The sequence below is a fragment of the Ostrea edulis genome, chromosome 2, assembly GCF_947568905.1.
Source record: "Ostrea edulis chromosome 2, xbOstEdul1.1, whole genome shotgun sequence".
NCBI lineage: Eukaryota > Metazoa > Mollusca > Bivalvia > Ostreida > Ostreidae > Ostrea > Ostrea edulis.
The window spans coordinates 103,529,583-103,544,088 of NC_079165.1; the positions used below are offsets into that span (position 1 = coordinate 103,529,583).

General features: G+C 36.0%; 1 long non-coding RNA gene across 1 annotated transcript; it reads left to right on the forward strand.

Annotated features, from left to right (window-relative positions):
• The first annotated feature begins 3,421 nt into the window (after window positions 1-3,421).
• On the forward strand, window positions 3,422-5,099 carry LOC125681917 (uncharacterized). The gene is made up of 2 exons (XR_007372359.2): window positions 3,422-3,660; window positions 4,647-5,099. It is a non-coding gene; the product is annotated as an uncharacterized LOC125681917 (long non-coding RNA).
• Window positions 5,100-14,506: the final 9,407 nt, after the last annotated feature.

Genomic DNA, 14,506 nt, shown 5'->3' on the forward strand with positions numbered 1-14,506 from the left:
GCTACCAAGATTCGACAAACCAATTCTTGGTAACTAAGTTATTGCAAGGTCTGAAACGTATTGCCCATACGCAGGATTGCAGATTGCCAATTACAAAGCAACTTTTGCAAGATATAATAGCAATACTGCCCAGTGTATGCACAAACAACTATGAAACACTATTGTTTTCTGCTGCCTTCACTACTGCCTTTCATGGGTTCTTGAGAGTTAGTGAAGTATTTGTATCACACAAAAACAATCAAAGGGTCTTACTGAGGGAAAATCTACATATTGATCACATCAATTCATGCCTGTAGCTGGAAGTAAAATTTTCCAAAACTGACCAAGCTGGCAGGGGAACAACTTTACAAATCCAAAGCACGGGTGATATTGCATGCCCTTACAAAATACTCACAAAGTTCTTGATGATGAGGCCAAAGCATAAAGGTCCACTTTTTTGTCATTTTTGTGGTTCCCCTGTTACTAGGTATCAATTTACATCTGTCTTGGAAAAGGCAATATCAGCTCTCAAATTGGATACAAAAGCCTATAAATCTCATTCCTTTAGAATAGGGGCCAGCACGGAATTGGCAGTAAGAGGGTTTCCACCCAGTGTTATACAATCCTCAGGAAGATGGGCATCAAATTGTTATAAAACTTATATACGCATACCAAAATTTTAAAATCACTATCGTGTAATTTCAGAGGAACAGTTCATTTGGATGTTTGGGTCATCTATCATAAAACGTGCACATGCAGAGTCATTACATAGACCTGGTAGGACCAATCTCAATTTAGAAAGGATAAAAGTTTCATTGTGGTGTCAGGGTTATGGAGGACTCGAATTGATCAAAGCCATTAACAAGATAAAGACCCTACGGCAAGTAGGCCCTTCCCCTACCGCCTTGTTAATCCACTGTGGCAGTAACGACTTGGGTAAAACTTCTGTGAGAAAAATAAGATTGGCAATAAATCAATTGGTTCATTATCTAAGACAAGAATTTTGTAGTGCACACATCATATGGTCTCTTATTTTGCCCAGAATTGCCTGGCGATACACACAAAACACAAAAGCTATGGAGAAAGCTAGAAAACGAATTAATTCCTTTATTCAGAGTAGAGTGTGCGAGGTTGGGGGTTCGATCATTCACTACCCTGACATATCCGACCATCCTCAATTTTTTCAATCCGATGGGGTACATTTATCACAATTGGGCAATCAAATATTCTTGAATACCTTGCAAGGCGGGCTGGAATCTATCATGAAATTCAAGGCCCAAATTTACCCTCCACTATAAGTTTTCCCACACGTAACCTGACGGGGCACGGCTGCCGCTCTTACCCCCACCCAATCGGTGGCGGAGACCCAACTGAAAGGGCTTTGGTGCAAAGCTCTTGCAGTTGAGTCTTTTGGCCCAACGAGCGGCTTATTATGTACATGTGAAATATATGACATTTGATTTGAAAATTCGGCCTTGATTTCTGTTCCTCCCAGGCTTAAGGCCATGTTTGTTTGATGTGTTTGAATCTCGACCTTGACCTCTGCATATCCCAGGGTCAAGGTCATATGTTTGAATTTGTTTTTTGAATTTGACCTTGACCTCTGCATCTCACAGGGTCAAGGTCATCCCTAATTGATGTTGACATTGATATGATGCTTTTGGGGCTTGCCATTTGTGTGAGGCAGCCCACAATTTGAACTTGATTTGTTTGCTTTTGATACTTTAATCAGCCGTGCCCTTTATCGCCAAATAAAATTTATAAACACGTATTGCTTGCTTCTGTTTGCACTTTCTGAGATAATTTGGCATCTATGTGATACGGATGTTCACATAAGATGCTGTTATCGAAGGCTGCAAACCATTTGAGTTGTCTTTCATTGCTCTACAATTACTTCCCTTGGGCATATATATATTAAGTGCCCCGGATTAAATCAACCTTTTCCATTTATAACTGCTACACACAGGTTGATGTTCCCCTATTTCATAAGAATTTGTATTTAATATCTGAATTTTCAAAACCCAAACCCACCCACCCGGAATTGTTCTGTTGCTTTGCTTTTTCTTCTGAAACCAGGATACTGCTTGTTCTTGCTTTATCTTTCAGGTTACACTCCCAAATAAATGTCGGTGCGGCTGATACAGAAACAATGACTTTGGTGTGACTTATCAGCTCATTGCCCAACGAGCGGCTTATTATGTACATGTGAAATATATGACATTTGATTTGAAAATTCGGCCTTGATTTCTGCTCCTCCCAGGCTTAAGGCCATGTTTGTTTGATGTGTTTGAATCTCGACCTTGACCTCTGCATATCCCAGGGTCAAGGTCATATGTTTGAATTTGTTTTTTGAATTTGACCTTGACCTCTGCATCTCACAGGGTCAAGGTCATCCCTAATTGATGTTGACATTGATATGATGCTTTTGGGGCTTGCCATTTGTGTGAGGCAGCCCACAATTTGAACTTGATTTGTTTGCTTTTGATACTTTAATCAGCCGTGCCCTTTATCGCCAAATAAAATTTATAAACACGTATTGCTTGCTTCTGTTTGCACTTTCTGAGATAACGACCAATCTCATGACGCGTAGTATAAAAATGCAAAATTAAGAGGAGGGCAAACACAGACCCTTGGATATACCAGAGGTGGGATAGGTGTCCAGGAGGAGTAAGCATCCCCTGTCAACCGGTCACACCCGCTGTGAGTCCCATATTGTGATCGGGTAAACGGTGTGTAAAGTATGATACATGGCGGACAGCTTTTACCCAATGACGTGTTGTATTGGTAAATTAGATCGTTATAACAACCATAAAATGTGCGAAATGCTCACTTTATACGAGATCGTTGAAATTTATTTGTTAGTAGCCTGCCTATATTTCTAAACTGACCATACTATGAACAAGCTCTTGGTGTATCGAATCAAAAACTAAGAAAGGAATAAGAATGAGAAATCCCAGCATCTTTTTAATATCAACTTCAGGGTGGTTTTTAACAGCGTAGTCTTATGAATTACTAATCAAAAGATATCGATATTTTCTTTTTTCATTTTTATTGAAGAAGCAACTCTCTATGTCAAAAAGACTAGTCTTTAATTCATCGTGAGGAATGATCGTGTAAAGTGTTGAAAAGTAATAGGTTTTGATGTTGTTGATTTGAGAAAAGTTTTGGGATTTCAAATTAACTAGTTCTTTAGAATATTCTTTTTTGAATCCATCCTTTGAAAATTACATGAAATGTAGAAGCTATGTATTAGACATGCACTTACATTGTAAGTATCTCGTACACATGCCTTATTATCATGTTATACTCGGCACGCGACATATACATGTATGTGGTCTCAGTCAAACGCACTAATACGTTTATTTCAATATCCCTTTTCTATTTCCTGATGACTTGTTTATCTAGGAGAGGCATGTACATTAACTGTAGAAAGAAAACAACCGATACTGTGTTCATGACGCTGTTGTACTGTGTAACACAATTCACTTATCCTGATCTAGTACCAGCAACGTGATTTGTCACACGTGAGGATTCATATAAAAACAAAAGCACACGTCTTTTCACAATAAAAAAATCAATCTGGAAAGATGAAAATGAAACCTGTTGTAGTTGTGTTAGTTGTGCTGGTGTTGGCTTTCTGTATGGTTTGTGCCAGTCCTCTTCAGAACGAGCAACTGGAAAGTAAGTGAAACCTGACTATATAAAAGAAAAAATGGTATGGTACATGTAACTATAGTTCAAGACTAAAGTGAGCTTTTCTGGTTAAATTTGTCCGTCACCGTCGTTATTGTTGTCACCTACTCAAATTTTTTTCTGATAAAGGATTATTGAACCAATTTCAACCAAATTTGACACAAATTTTCTCAGTTTAAAAACCTCATAAAGAGCTTCAATCATCACAGGGGTACAATTTGTATATGGAACACAATTCATTTAGCTCTAGAATTGAACCCTCGGGCCCGGACGGTATTATAAAAGGGATGTAAAATGGTATCGAAATAAAGCTTTACAGTCTAAGATTCTTAAGAAACACTAACCTTCATTATTTGAAAAATTGTTACAAGTATGCCCATGTAGAGTGTCCAAATTGCTAGCAGACGATCTGTAAAGATCTATTTGCAGTCCTAAAATGTATCTCGAAAGTCCCGTATTGGTTAAATTGTAATCTAGCAACATTAAGATATATTTTGTATACCGTTTTATGTCCCAGTCTAATTTAGTGTAAATTCAATTCTGCTGAAAACTTGCTTTTAACCATACAAGTTTCGGACAAAGAGTGGGACCACAACAAGGGAGAAAAATGCTTATAAACAACAAGTCCATTCAATGTGAAAAAATATATTCAAGTATATATATGAAATGCTAGGGAAGATGTCTATAAATGTTGATTTCCATGAGGAAGAATTGACCTATTGTAAACCTCCAACGATTCACCTGTGGAAATCCCCATAGCATCTTTTTAACACGTGCGAATAAATTACAGTTTGTCAAATCCTGAGGCCTGTATAATACCTAATTTTGCAGTGGAGATTTAGGTTTCTTGCTTGGACAATAATTTGTTCCAAATCTACATTTTCTCTCTTTCATCTGTGTTTGTTCAGGTAAATCAGGTGATAGTTGTGGCTCATGGGTTTATAGCAATACATATGTTACCTTTGTCATTGCAGGTCAAGTGTTGGATTCGAATAAAGCGAAAACTGATAACAGCAGAAGAGGTGGCATATTTTTCGCAAGAGGACCCCGGCGACGTACCTGGCGTCCTCCACGAATCTCATTGACATGACGTACATGTATAGATGATTGGATTCCGCAGTCATAAACTTGGAAATTTCATAGCCAAAACAAATAAAAAAAAAAAGGAAAAGTATATTTAGAATGATGCAGCTTTCCGGTGTTTAGAACGTCAATTTAACATTCAATTTATATATGTACTTTTAAATGTTTGTATCCTACTAGAGAAAAGAGACACAAACCATTACTATTATCGAAAATATAAATTGGTAGAAATTCTACCAGGCGTATTATCTGAGGATGTGCGAGATAGTAAATGATATTTTCTGTCTGAGTATATGTTGGATCATTTATCCAGAAACTAAATTATATACTTTCTAGTTAATGTATTTCCATTTTGTATTCTCTCTCATAAACACTACGAAGATATTTTCCACATTACACTGCCACACCCCAAAGCCCCAAGGATAATCCAATGTCGAAGAAGGTCCAGGGGCTGATATTTGTCGAGGGATGATTTTAATCGATGGGTATAGGGTGTGAAATGGAAAAGGGTACAAGTCTATATTACATTTAGCACACATTCAATAATATCAAATGAGAATTAGAACATACTTTGTTTGATATTTTATTACGTCTTTAATTTTCATTAATACGCCTTTCTTTTGAGTTATTACGCCCTTGATTCGCGTCATTACGTTTTTCGGTCAAGTTAACACCCCTTTCATTCGCGTTATTATGTTTTTCGGTAAAGTTACACCCATTTCATTCGCGTTATTACGTCCTTCTTTCTTGTTATTACGTTTTCTTTCGCGTTGTGTCAATACACCTTTGTTTCGCATTATTACACCTTTGATTCGTGTTATAACGCCTTTATTATGCATTATTTCGCCATTTAAATCCGTTTTATTACGCCTTTAATTTCCTATCATACCTTTATTTTGCGTTATAACACCTTTACTTTGCGTTATTATGTCTTTATTTAAGGTATGAATTAATTTCTTTTATATATGACCTCTGATCGAAAACAGGCACTAATCGTTCTGGACAATTTGATACATAGAGCAGTGAGGGATGGTGATATGGAACTTTTCTTTACTCGAGGCTGTAACCACTGATGTGTTCATTACTCAGAATCTATATTTCCTAAAGGTTAAAGATCAAGAACTATAGCTTTAAATACATGTACCTATTACTTGATACTGATGAAATATGTTAAAGACGGCTTACAAAATATCAATGTTGAGTGGTCAATTACATGTATATCCTGGACGTTCTAGTCTGTTGGTGGAGGGTGACAGAGATGCCACTAATTCGGCTTGCTGGACACCTCGAGGTGACAATAGATACAGACTGAGAACAAATATATTTCCCGGAGAAGACCCCGCAGTTTACTCGTATTTATAAGAATAAGATAATCATTTGCTGTATGAGTTGTTCCGTCGCTCCAAAGAAACTCTTTAAAATTTCTGCTTCAGTCTGATCCCTTATAAAGGAAATTGGTGTTCAGTTCCGTCACCAGGGATCGATTGTTGGGAGAAATAGCCGCATACGTCATACATAGAGTAATTTTACTGAACCCAGAAGAAAGAATTGAAAAAATATCCTCGTATTGGGAGACAAAACGATAGCTCGAAAAGTAACATTAGACTACTTAAAAGAAAGCAACGTGCCATCACAACATTGTCAAAAGTCGTAACCAGAAGGCACATCGCGATAATTCGAAACCAGGCTCCGCGAATGTCGTGACAGTACCCGACAAATCGACAGACCTACCAAACCCCAAGAGAGAGAAGAGCGACAAGTCAACTCAGAGCATTAATGAGCAGATTAAGACGAAACGGATCCATCTACAAACGAATCTGAAGCGCTTGTTCTGCGTATGATCAGTTTTTGAATCGAGACAGACTACAGTCGAGGTTACAGGGGTTTCAGCGGTCTCGTTTACAGTCAGCATTTCGCAAATTGTATGGTAATAATGATCTAATAGAACCTATCATCGGGTCAAATCCTGTTTAACATTTTTTATACCGATTGTTAGGTCGTTCTTGGCACATTGATTTTGACTACGGATTACTCAGTTTACCTAATGAAGATTTAGGGCTCGCGGCGGGTGTGACCGGTCGACAGGGGATGCTTACTCCCTCTAGGCACCTGATCCCACCTCTGATATACTGAAGGGTCTGTGTTTGGCAAGCTTTCCATTTTGTATTTCTGATAGGAATTATGATACTGATCACTGTTCGTTACCTTCACCTTTCATGCATTCTTCTTTTATACCGACACTTTATGGTACCAATTATTTTGAATTATTTTATTAATTTATAAATAAAACATGTGGATTAAGATAATAAATAATATTCATTTTGCAGAGCAACCATCTACATAAGGAATACATCGGAGCAAGTCTAAATGTATCTAACCTGAATTATTCGGTGAAAGTTTTTCATCGTGCCTTATTTACGACATACCGGTAGATCATTTTCGATCATTGAATTGTTTTCCGAAACAACCTGTTCAACATCCTAGTTTTCATCCTAACCGTCCATAACCACGCCCCCTACCCAAGGGCTAATCATATTCTTAGTACGATCCTCAAATAAACTCGTGCCTCAATTGTGGTTATAATACACCCCCCCCCCCCCACTATACTACTACTATTTAATTTTGAATAAAATGACAGAGAGGTAATCAACATGAATTCGAACGTGCGCAAATATCCGATATCTAATGTTCCATTACTAGGCAATGTGGACAATATATAACATGTTACAGTTTCATATGTTAAGGTCCCCATGACGCAATGATGAAGTTATATGATTATCCTGTGCTACGTATATTCAAACCAACATACTCCACATTGAAAATAGGGCGTATTTGTGGCCCTGACCGTAGTCGAGTTAAGTGGAAGCAAATTCCATTATTGGTATTGATGCGTTCTAGATCTTAATCAGTCATTGTTTTAGGATACTTTTAGAGTGTAAAACTTGATCATGTTGAAAGTTTGTTAGCCTGTTGCCAAATCTACCATATCTCCTAAAGAGAGAGTGGGATGAAAAGGTGAAGAGAACGAATAGTGACCAATCTCATAACTTCTATAAAGAATACACAATTAAGAGTAGGACAAACACGGATCGCTGGGCACTCCTCTGGGAGGGATCAGGTGCCTAGGAGGAGTAAACATCCCCTGTCGGCCGGTAACATCCGCCGTAAGCCCTAGAATTTGATAGATAAACAGAGTGATCCTTAATCAAAATCAGTGTGTATATCACGGTCCCATTAGTACAGGCTCAGAATGTTTAATTTCCTACGTCACTTATTAGATGCCCGAAAGTATGCCATTATCTCAAATGCCCGTATGATGTGGACAAACATTATTTTGTACAATGGCGAGCACTTGTAAATTTCAGACAATCAGATTAACAGAAGATGATGTTCTCGGTGCCAAATTAATTTATCCCGAAGTTGAAAATCATTCTGTTGTTCTATCAAGGAGATGGTTACTTTACAGAGGAGTTATAACTTCTGGGAATCAATCTGATCTAGTTCAGAAGTAAATATACACAAGTATGTTTCTGTGTTTACAAATTACATATATCACTTTTAATACAAATCAATTGCAGTGTTTTATGATAATATTCAATTTCAATTAAGTTTGTTAAATGAAATGATTATGCTTGATTTTTTATACCCTACATGTACATGAAAAATGCCAATAAAAAAATAAACTTTTGTAGCGTTTTACAGAGTGAAAATCTGCATATCATCAGGAAACACTGATATAAATGTTAGTGTTGATGCTGGAAAATGGATGGAATTGAAAGCAGCAGACCTGAAGGCATCAAATTTGCAGGATACATATTCTGTTGTTGGTTGGAAAGTTTTTTTTCATTTACTAATTTACCAGAATATTTCAATGACGCACATATTCATCATTACATCATTAAAAGTGTGCAATTAGTAGACCAGCCTATCATCATTCCGATGATGATATTGATAATTTACATACATCCAAACTTTTGAAGAAAGGTAAATAATATTTTAAAAGTGGACATTTATATAATTTAAAAGAATGCAAATAGGGAGGTGTTTATTTTCTAAGAGACTCCACAATGGCATCATACAAACAAAACACCAACTACAAACTGGTTTTGTACCAGATGCTTCATGCACCTGTATTGCTTCTTCTATGGGGAGATGCAGTCATGTTGCAGCTGTACTATTTGCCCTTTTGGACTATTCTCACCATTATGGTAATGAATCTGCTACATGTACCTCAAAAAGTGTTCGTGGAATGTTGAAAGGAAAAAAGAAGAAAAATCCACAGAAAATCACAATCCAAATATTCTGGAATCAAGAAAAAGGTTGATAAGCTGATATCATATGATCTCGATACACCAACTCATCAGATGGATGACGATCCTGACACTGAGGGGGATCCAAGATAAAATCTTACAAGTAGTATGTGGGCAACACTTCTTCAATTACAAACATTACAGCACAGATAATATAGATGTAGAATAATTTAAGTTAAAAAGAGGTACACTATTGGAAAACCGTTCAGTGCCCTTGGATACAGAGATCTAACTGAAATAATGAAATCACAGCAAACCGAGGAGTGGAACTATCACCGATGTGTCAGGATTACAGTTTCGAAGTCAAAGACAGTGTCTACTCTAATGTATACTAAAATCTCTCGGCTCTATACCTCTATACAATCTATAATGCATATGTGTTTTTGAAAGACTTAGGTGGAAATTGTCGTACGTGGGATCTACTGGGAACAATTTTAATCTAAGGGACTGGATCCGTGTACCATTCCTCACGATAAATTAAAGAGTATACTTTTTGACATAATAGACAATTGCTTCTTCAACAAAAATGGAAAACGCAAATATTCCTATCTAGTGATCAGTCATCCAAAAAATTACTTTGTTGAACGCCACTCTGACTCCACGCACAAGTACTCTGAAGTTGAAATAAACAAGAGGTACTGTGAGCAATGCTCACTAAGAATACCCCCCCCCCCCCCCGCTTACCCCAATCTCCCAAAGGGTGTTGGTAATAGGTATAAACTACCTCTTTTCTGAGTGTAAAAAACAAATGGCATGACAAACCTAACCATATTGCTACTTCGATGTCCAGTGCGCGTGACCTTTGACCTTTTGACCCCAAAATGGATAGGGAACATCTTCATCCCATGGGTAGTCCATATGTATGATATGGTGACTGTAGGTGGAAAGGATAACGCTTTAGAGCCCGGAAACTATATTGCTACTTCGATGTCCAGTGTGCTTGACCTTTGACCTTTTGACCCAAAAATCAATAGGGAACATCTTCATCCCATGTGTAGTCCATATGTGTGATATGGTGACTGTAGGTGGAAAGGATAACGCTTTAGAGCCCGGAAACCATATTGCTACTTCGATGTCCAGTGCGCTTGACCTTTGACCTTTTGACCCCAAAATTGATAGGGAACATCTTCATCCCATGGTAAGTCCATATATATGATATGGTGACGGTAGGTGGAAAGGATAATGCTTTAGAGCCCGGAAACCATTGCGTCTACAGACGGACGAACGGACAGACAGACGGACAACCCGATTCCAGTATATCCCCCCCCACAACTTGTTGCGGGGGGTATAAAAATATCATGGAGTTCCTCATTGACAATATCTTGGTGGTCTTTGGTGACCAAGTCTTCCAATAGTCTTGGAATCCCCATGGGTACGAATTGTGCTCTATGTTAGCTGACCTGTTTTTATATTCCTATGAAGCAGAATTTAATCAAACACTTCTACTTGAGAAGAAAAAATATCTTGCTGTGGCCTTCAATCCGACATTTAAATATATCGACGATGTATTATCTATTAAGAGCCATTCTCTGTAACCACTTAAACATTTATATAAGGGGTCCGGCACGCACTGTGACCGATTTTTTTCAAATTTGGCACATCGACTTAATCTGGCATAAGTAATGTAAAACCATCATAATTTGGTTGCTATGCAACTCTGTTGCCATGGTAACACGTGCATGCCATTCAGGTCACAAAAGAGTCAATTTTCACATGAAAAATGACATTTTTTATTCAACTATACTGGATTAAGCTGTTTGAGTTCTTTTTTAATCATTATCAAATGATACTGTATAGCATTTGTGTTATTAATTTGATATTTAGTTAAAGGTTTGAATAATTCTGTTATATTTTCATTCTGTCTGAAAAAGAGGGTTGTTTGATACATTCTGAAAAAGCTAATCTAGAGGCAAATTTGAATGATGAATAAAAATTCCCGCATTCAGCTTGAAATCTATAAATGCTTGTACAACATACATTAGATCTAGTACTATCATATAACAATGAGACATGTTTGGGAATCTACCATCTAAGCTGTGTTTCCATGGAAACAAAATGATGCATTTCGTCATGATATGACAGTAGAGATGCATTTTTCAATGTAATTCAAAATACAATTTTCTATGTATTCAAAGTATATAATCTTAATAACCGACTGCTGCTGATGTTAGATTTTAAATTTTAACAAGTTTAATATGAGAATTCATGTTAGTTGCCATGGAAACGAAAATTGCTATTTCTTTTCAAATTCGAAATCCATGCAAAATAAATAAATTTTTAGACCAAAAAAAAATGCTTTTATAGACAGATTCAACCGAAGTCAATGTTATAGTTGATAAAATATTAATACTGATAGATAATTCATATTACATTGTTGCTATGGTAACAAAATATCACAACACAGCAAACTTGATGTTCACATTCTTTTCAAGTAAATCTCATTTTGTTATACGTCATGCATGTTATTCAATCATAAAAACTCTTAATTTGTAACAGATAATTAAATCAATGCATAGTTTTTGTTTTTTATTTATTTATTTTTTCTTCAAATGTGCATGATTTCTATTTGTGTATTGTACATGTATAACAAATTGCATTGTATATCTTAAGAATTCATCAAAATAACTACCATATTTAGAAAATGCATATTTGAATACTTCAGTTATTTCAAACTATCATGTACATTTTTTCCCTTTGCCAATCGAATTAAGTGTGACGACATTGAAATTGAATCATTGATCTTAAAAATTGTTGAAGTTAAATAAACTAAATAGGATACATAAAGTTTGTAATTTATCATTAATTCATGAGGAGACTCCCCCCCCCCCCCCCCCCCCTTTCTGGAGTTCAATATTAGCTCTGCTTACTATGTATGTGCAAGAAATATTATGCCAGTACCATCTATGAAATCTATTAAACTAACATTTCTTAATACATGACTTGACAATTTACAGTTACTTATGAGGAAGTATTTTGACCTTGACTCGTGACCTTGGCATTTGATTCATCATTGTCACTCATTTAATGCATCTTTTTAAACATAGGCATGTGAATTATATTTCAACATCAAAAGAAGACCTTGCTTGTAACTGTAACATATACCAATGATGGTCATATTGAAGTCATTTAGTATGCTGGGAAAGTGAATATCTTTAATATCTGACATCGTTGGAACCCACGGGTTGATTCATTGATTATCATTTAACGTCCCGACGAAGAATTTTTCACTCATATGGAGACGTCACCGTTGTCAGTGAGGGTTGCAAAATTTAGGCCTATGCTCGGGGCTTAAATTACGGCCTTTGAGCAGTGGGTTCCGATGATGAATATTTCATAATCGTATCCTATTATAAATGGTATACCTTTATTTTAGAATCATATATTGCAAAATAGACAAGATAAGCACACACAATCTTTTTCATTTTCTAATTTTGCGCATATATATAGTCATCATAGCTAATCGTCTTCTCAATGGCACAGAGGCAACTAAAATATAATGTGATCTGCTGTCCTAATAGAAATTCTTTCCGGTTAAATGAACCACACTCTATCATATCCTTTGCGGCAACATAAGCATCGAACATACACTGATGCTTCTGACTTGGCCCCCACCAAAATGACAATATGACACTTCCTACAAAATCAATAAATAATATTAATTTTAAGAGAAATACCAAGATGAATATATGCAAGCATATCAAAATCTTATGTCCCATCTAAAATGTATTATTTGTTCTCCCCATGTCATCTGCATCTACTACTACATGTAGCTGCAATATGTAGTCCTTAAATTATATGTTTGAATGAAATCTTATTCAAACCCTTTTCTTACGGTAGGTAATAACTTACTTAAATACATGTATTCTTATCTAGATTTAGTTTTATCTAAACTCTAAGGTGATTGTATGACCTCAATTAATCAACACATGGGTTAATTATAATATTCAAAACAGTGATAATTGTTTTGCGGTGTTTTATCACTTGAGGACTTATGCAACGTTTCTCAATAATATATATCAATTTTCATGAATGTCGTATTACCATGTCTGTTTTAGAGATAGCATACTGGTACTCAGTATTTTGATAGTTTCTAATTGTTGCAATCAAAGGTTATGTATTACAGCAGGTTGTATATATAAGGACAGTGCAAATACATTTTAGCAAACAATGGATCAAATCCAGGACCCCTGCATTACAAGATAGGTTGTCTAATCGCTAAGCTACCCAGGCCGGTAAAATTTGAATTTATTTCCCGAAATCATACAATAGCCCTTTATATCAAGAAGATGGAAAAAAATCCAGAGAAAATGTCAGAAATGTTGCTTGTATGTCCTAAATAAATCTTTTGTTTTGTTAGTGGCATGTGTAAAATGAAAACAAAATCAAGATGAACAAAAAATAAAAAATAAGAGTAAATTCCCATGCCTAACATGTATAGTCTAAGGTGTATCAGTATTGGTATTTCTACAATATTTCAATTCTGTTTAATTAATTGAATTTATTCATAGAATTGATAACTTTTTAAAGTATCATCAAAAGTAAAGAATAATTAATACATGGATGTCTAATAATACTGAATAGTGTCCCCACCTCAATTCACTTCTCAGTTGAGTATCTGTACATGTATAACCCCCCCTCCCCCACCCCCCACCCCGAACTAATACAAGTAGAAAAGATAAGAGATAAAATTCAATGTAAATTATGACCCATTGCTTTATTTCACGAAGGAGAGCTTATTCAATGTTTCCTCATGTATCAATGGAAAAAAAAGTATGCAATGGCTTAATCACAACAGGGCGTCTCTTTTCTTTTATGTAATATATATAAAAGCTCATGCATTTTTCAAATGAATAAATATCTATGATTTTTTTTATATGATTCTATTACTTCATTCTATTATAAAACATATAATGATAACGATTTTGCATTTATTATCTCAATTTCATCCTAGTCATACGATCCCCTACAGTGTGCTGCATTAGGCCTAAGTAGATCTAAGTACTGTAATGTGTGACGCCACAGTCTACATTTTGACGTCATATCAATACAACTGACAGTGGGGAGTTGAAGGGTGAATATTTAGCACGCACGCACATCATTATGTGCCATGCTATTGGCAGATCTAGAGAAACACAATGTCTATGAAAACATTTGACATCAAATGATTGTGATCAAGTTGATTAATTCTAGGCTTGTGAATGGATTTCAAAGTAAATAGACTAATTACCTGTATTACTGGAATGCTGGTACTCGGAGATATGTCTCTCACACCTTCTCCTTTCATGTGGGTGAGTGGAAAGAATATTTTGAATGCCACGTATGTCTTCGTCTAAACTTCTGTCAGCATGCAGTAAGACATTATCCCGCCATATTATTTTTGTTTCTATGTAATTTTACTGCCTTTTCACGTTGAAGAGTTTCAAAGGGGAATAACTCTTGGT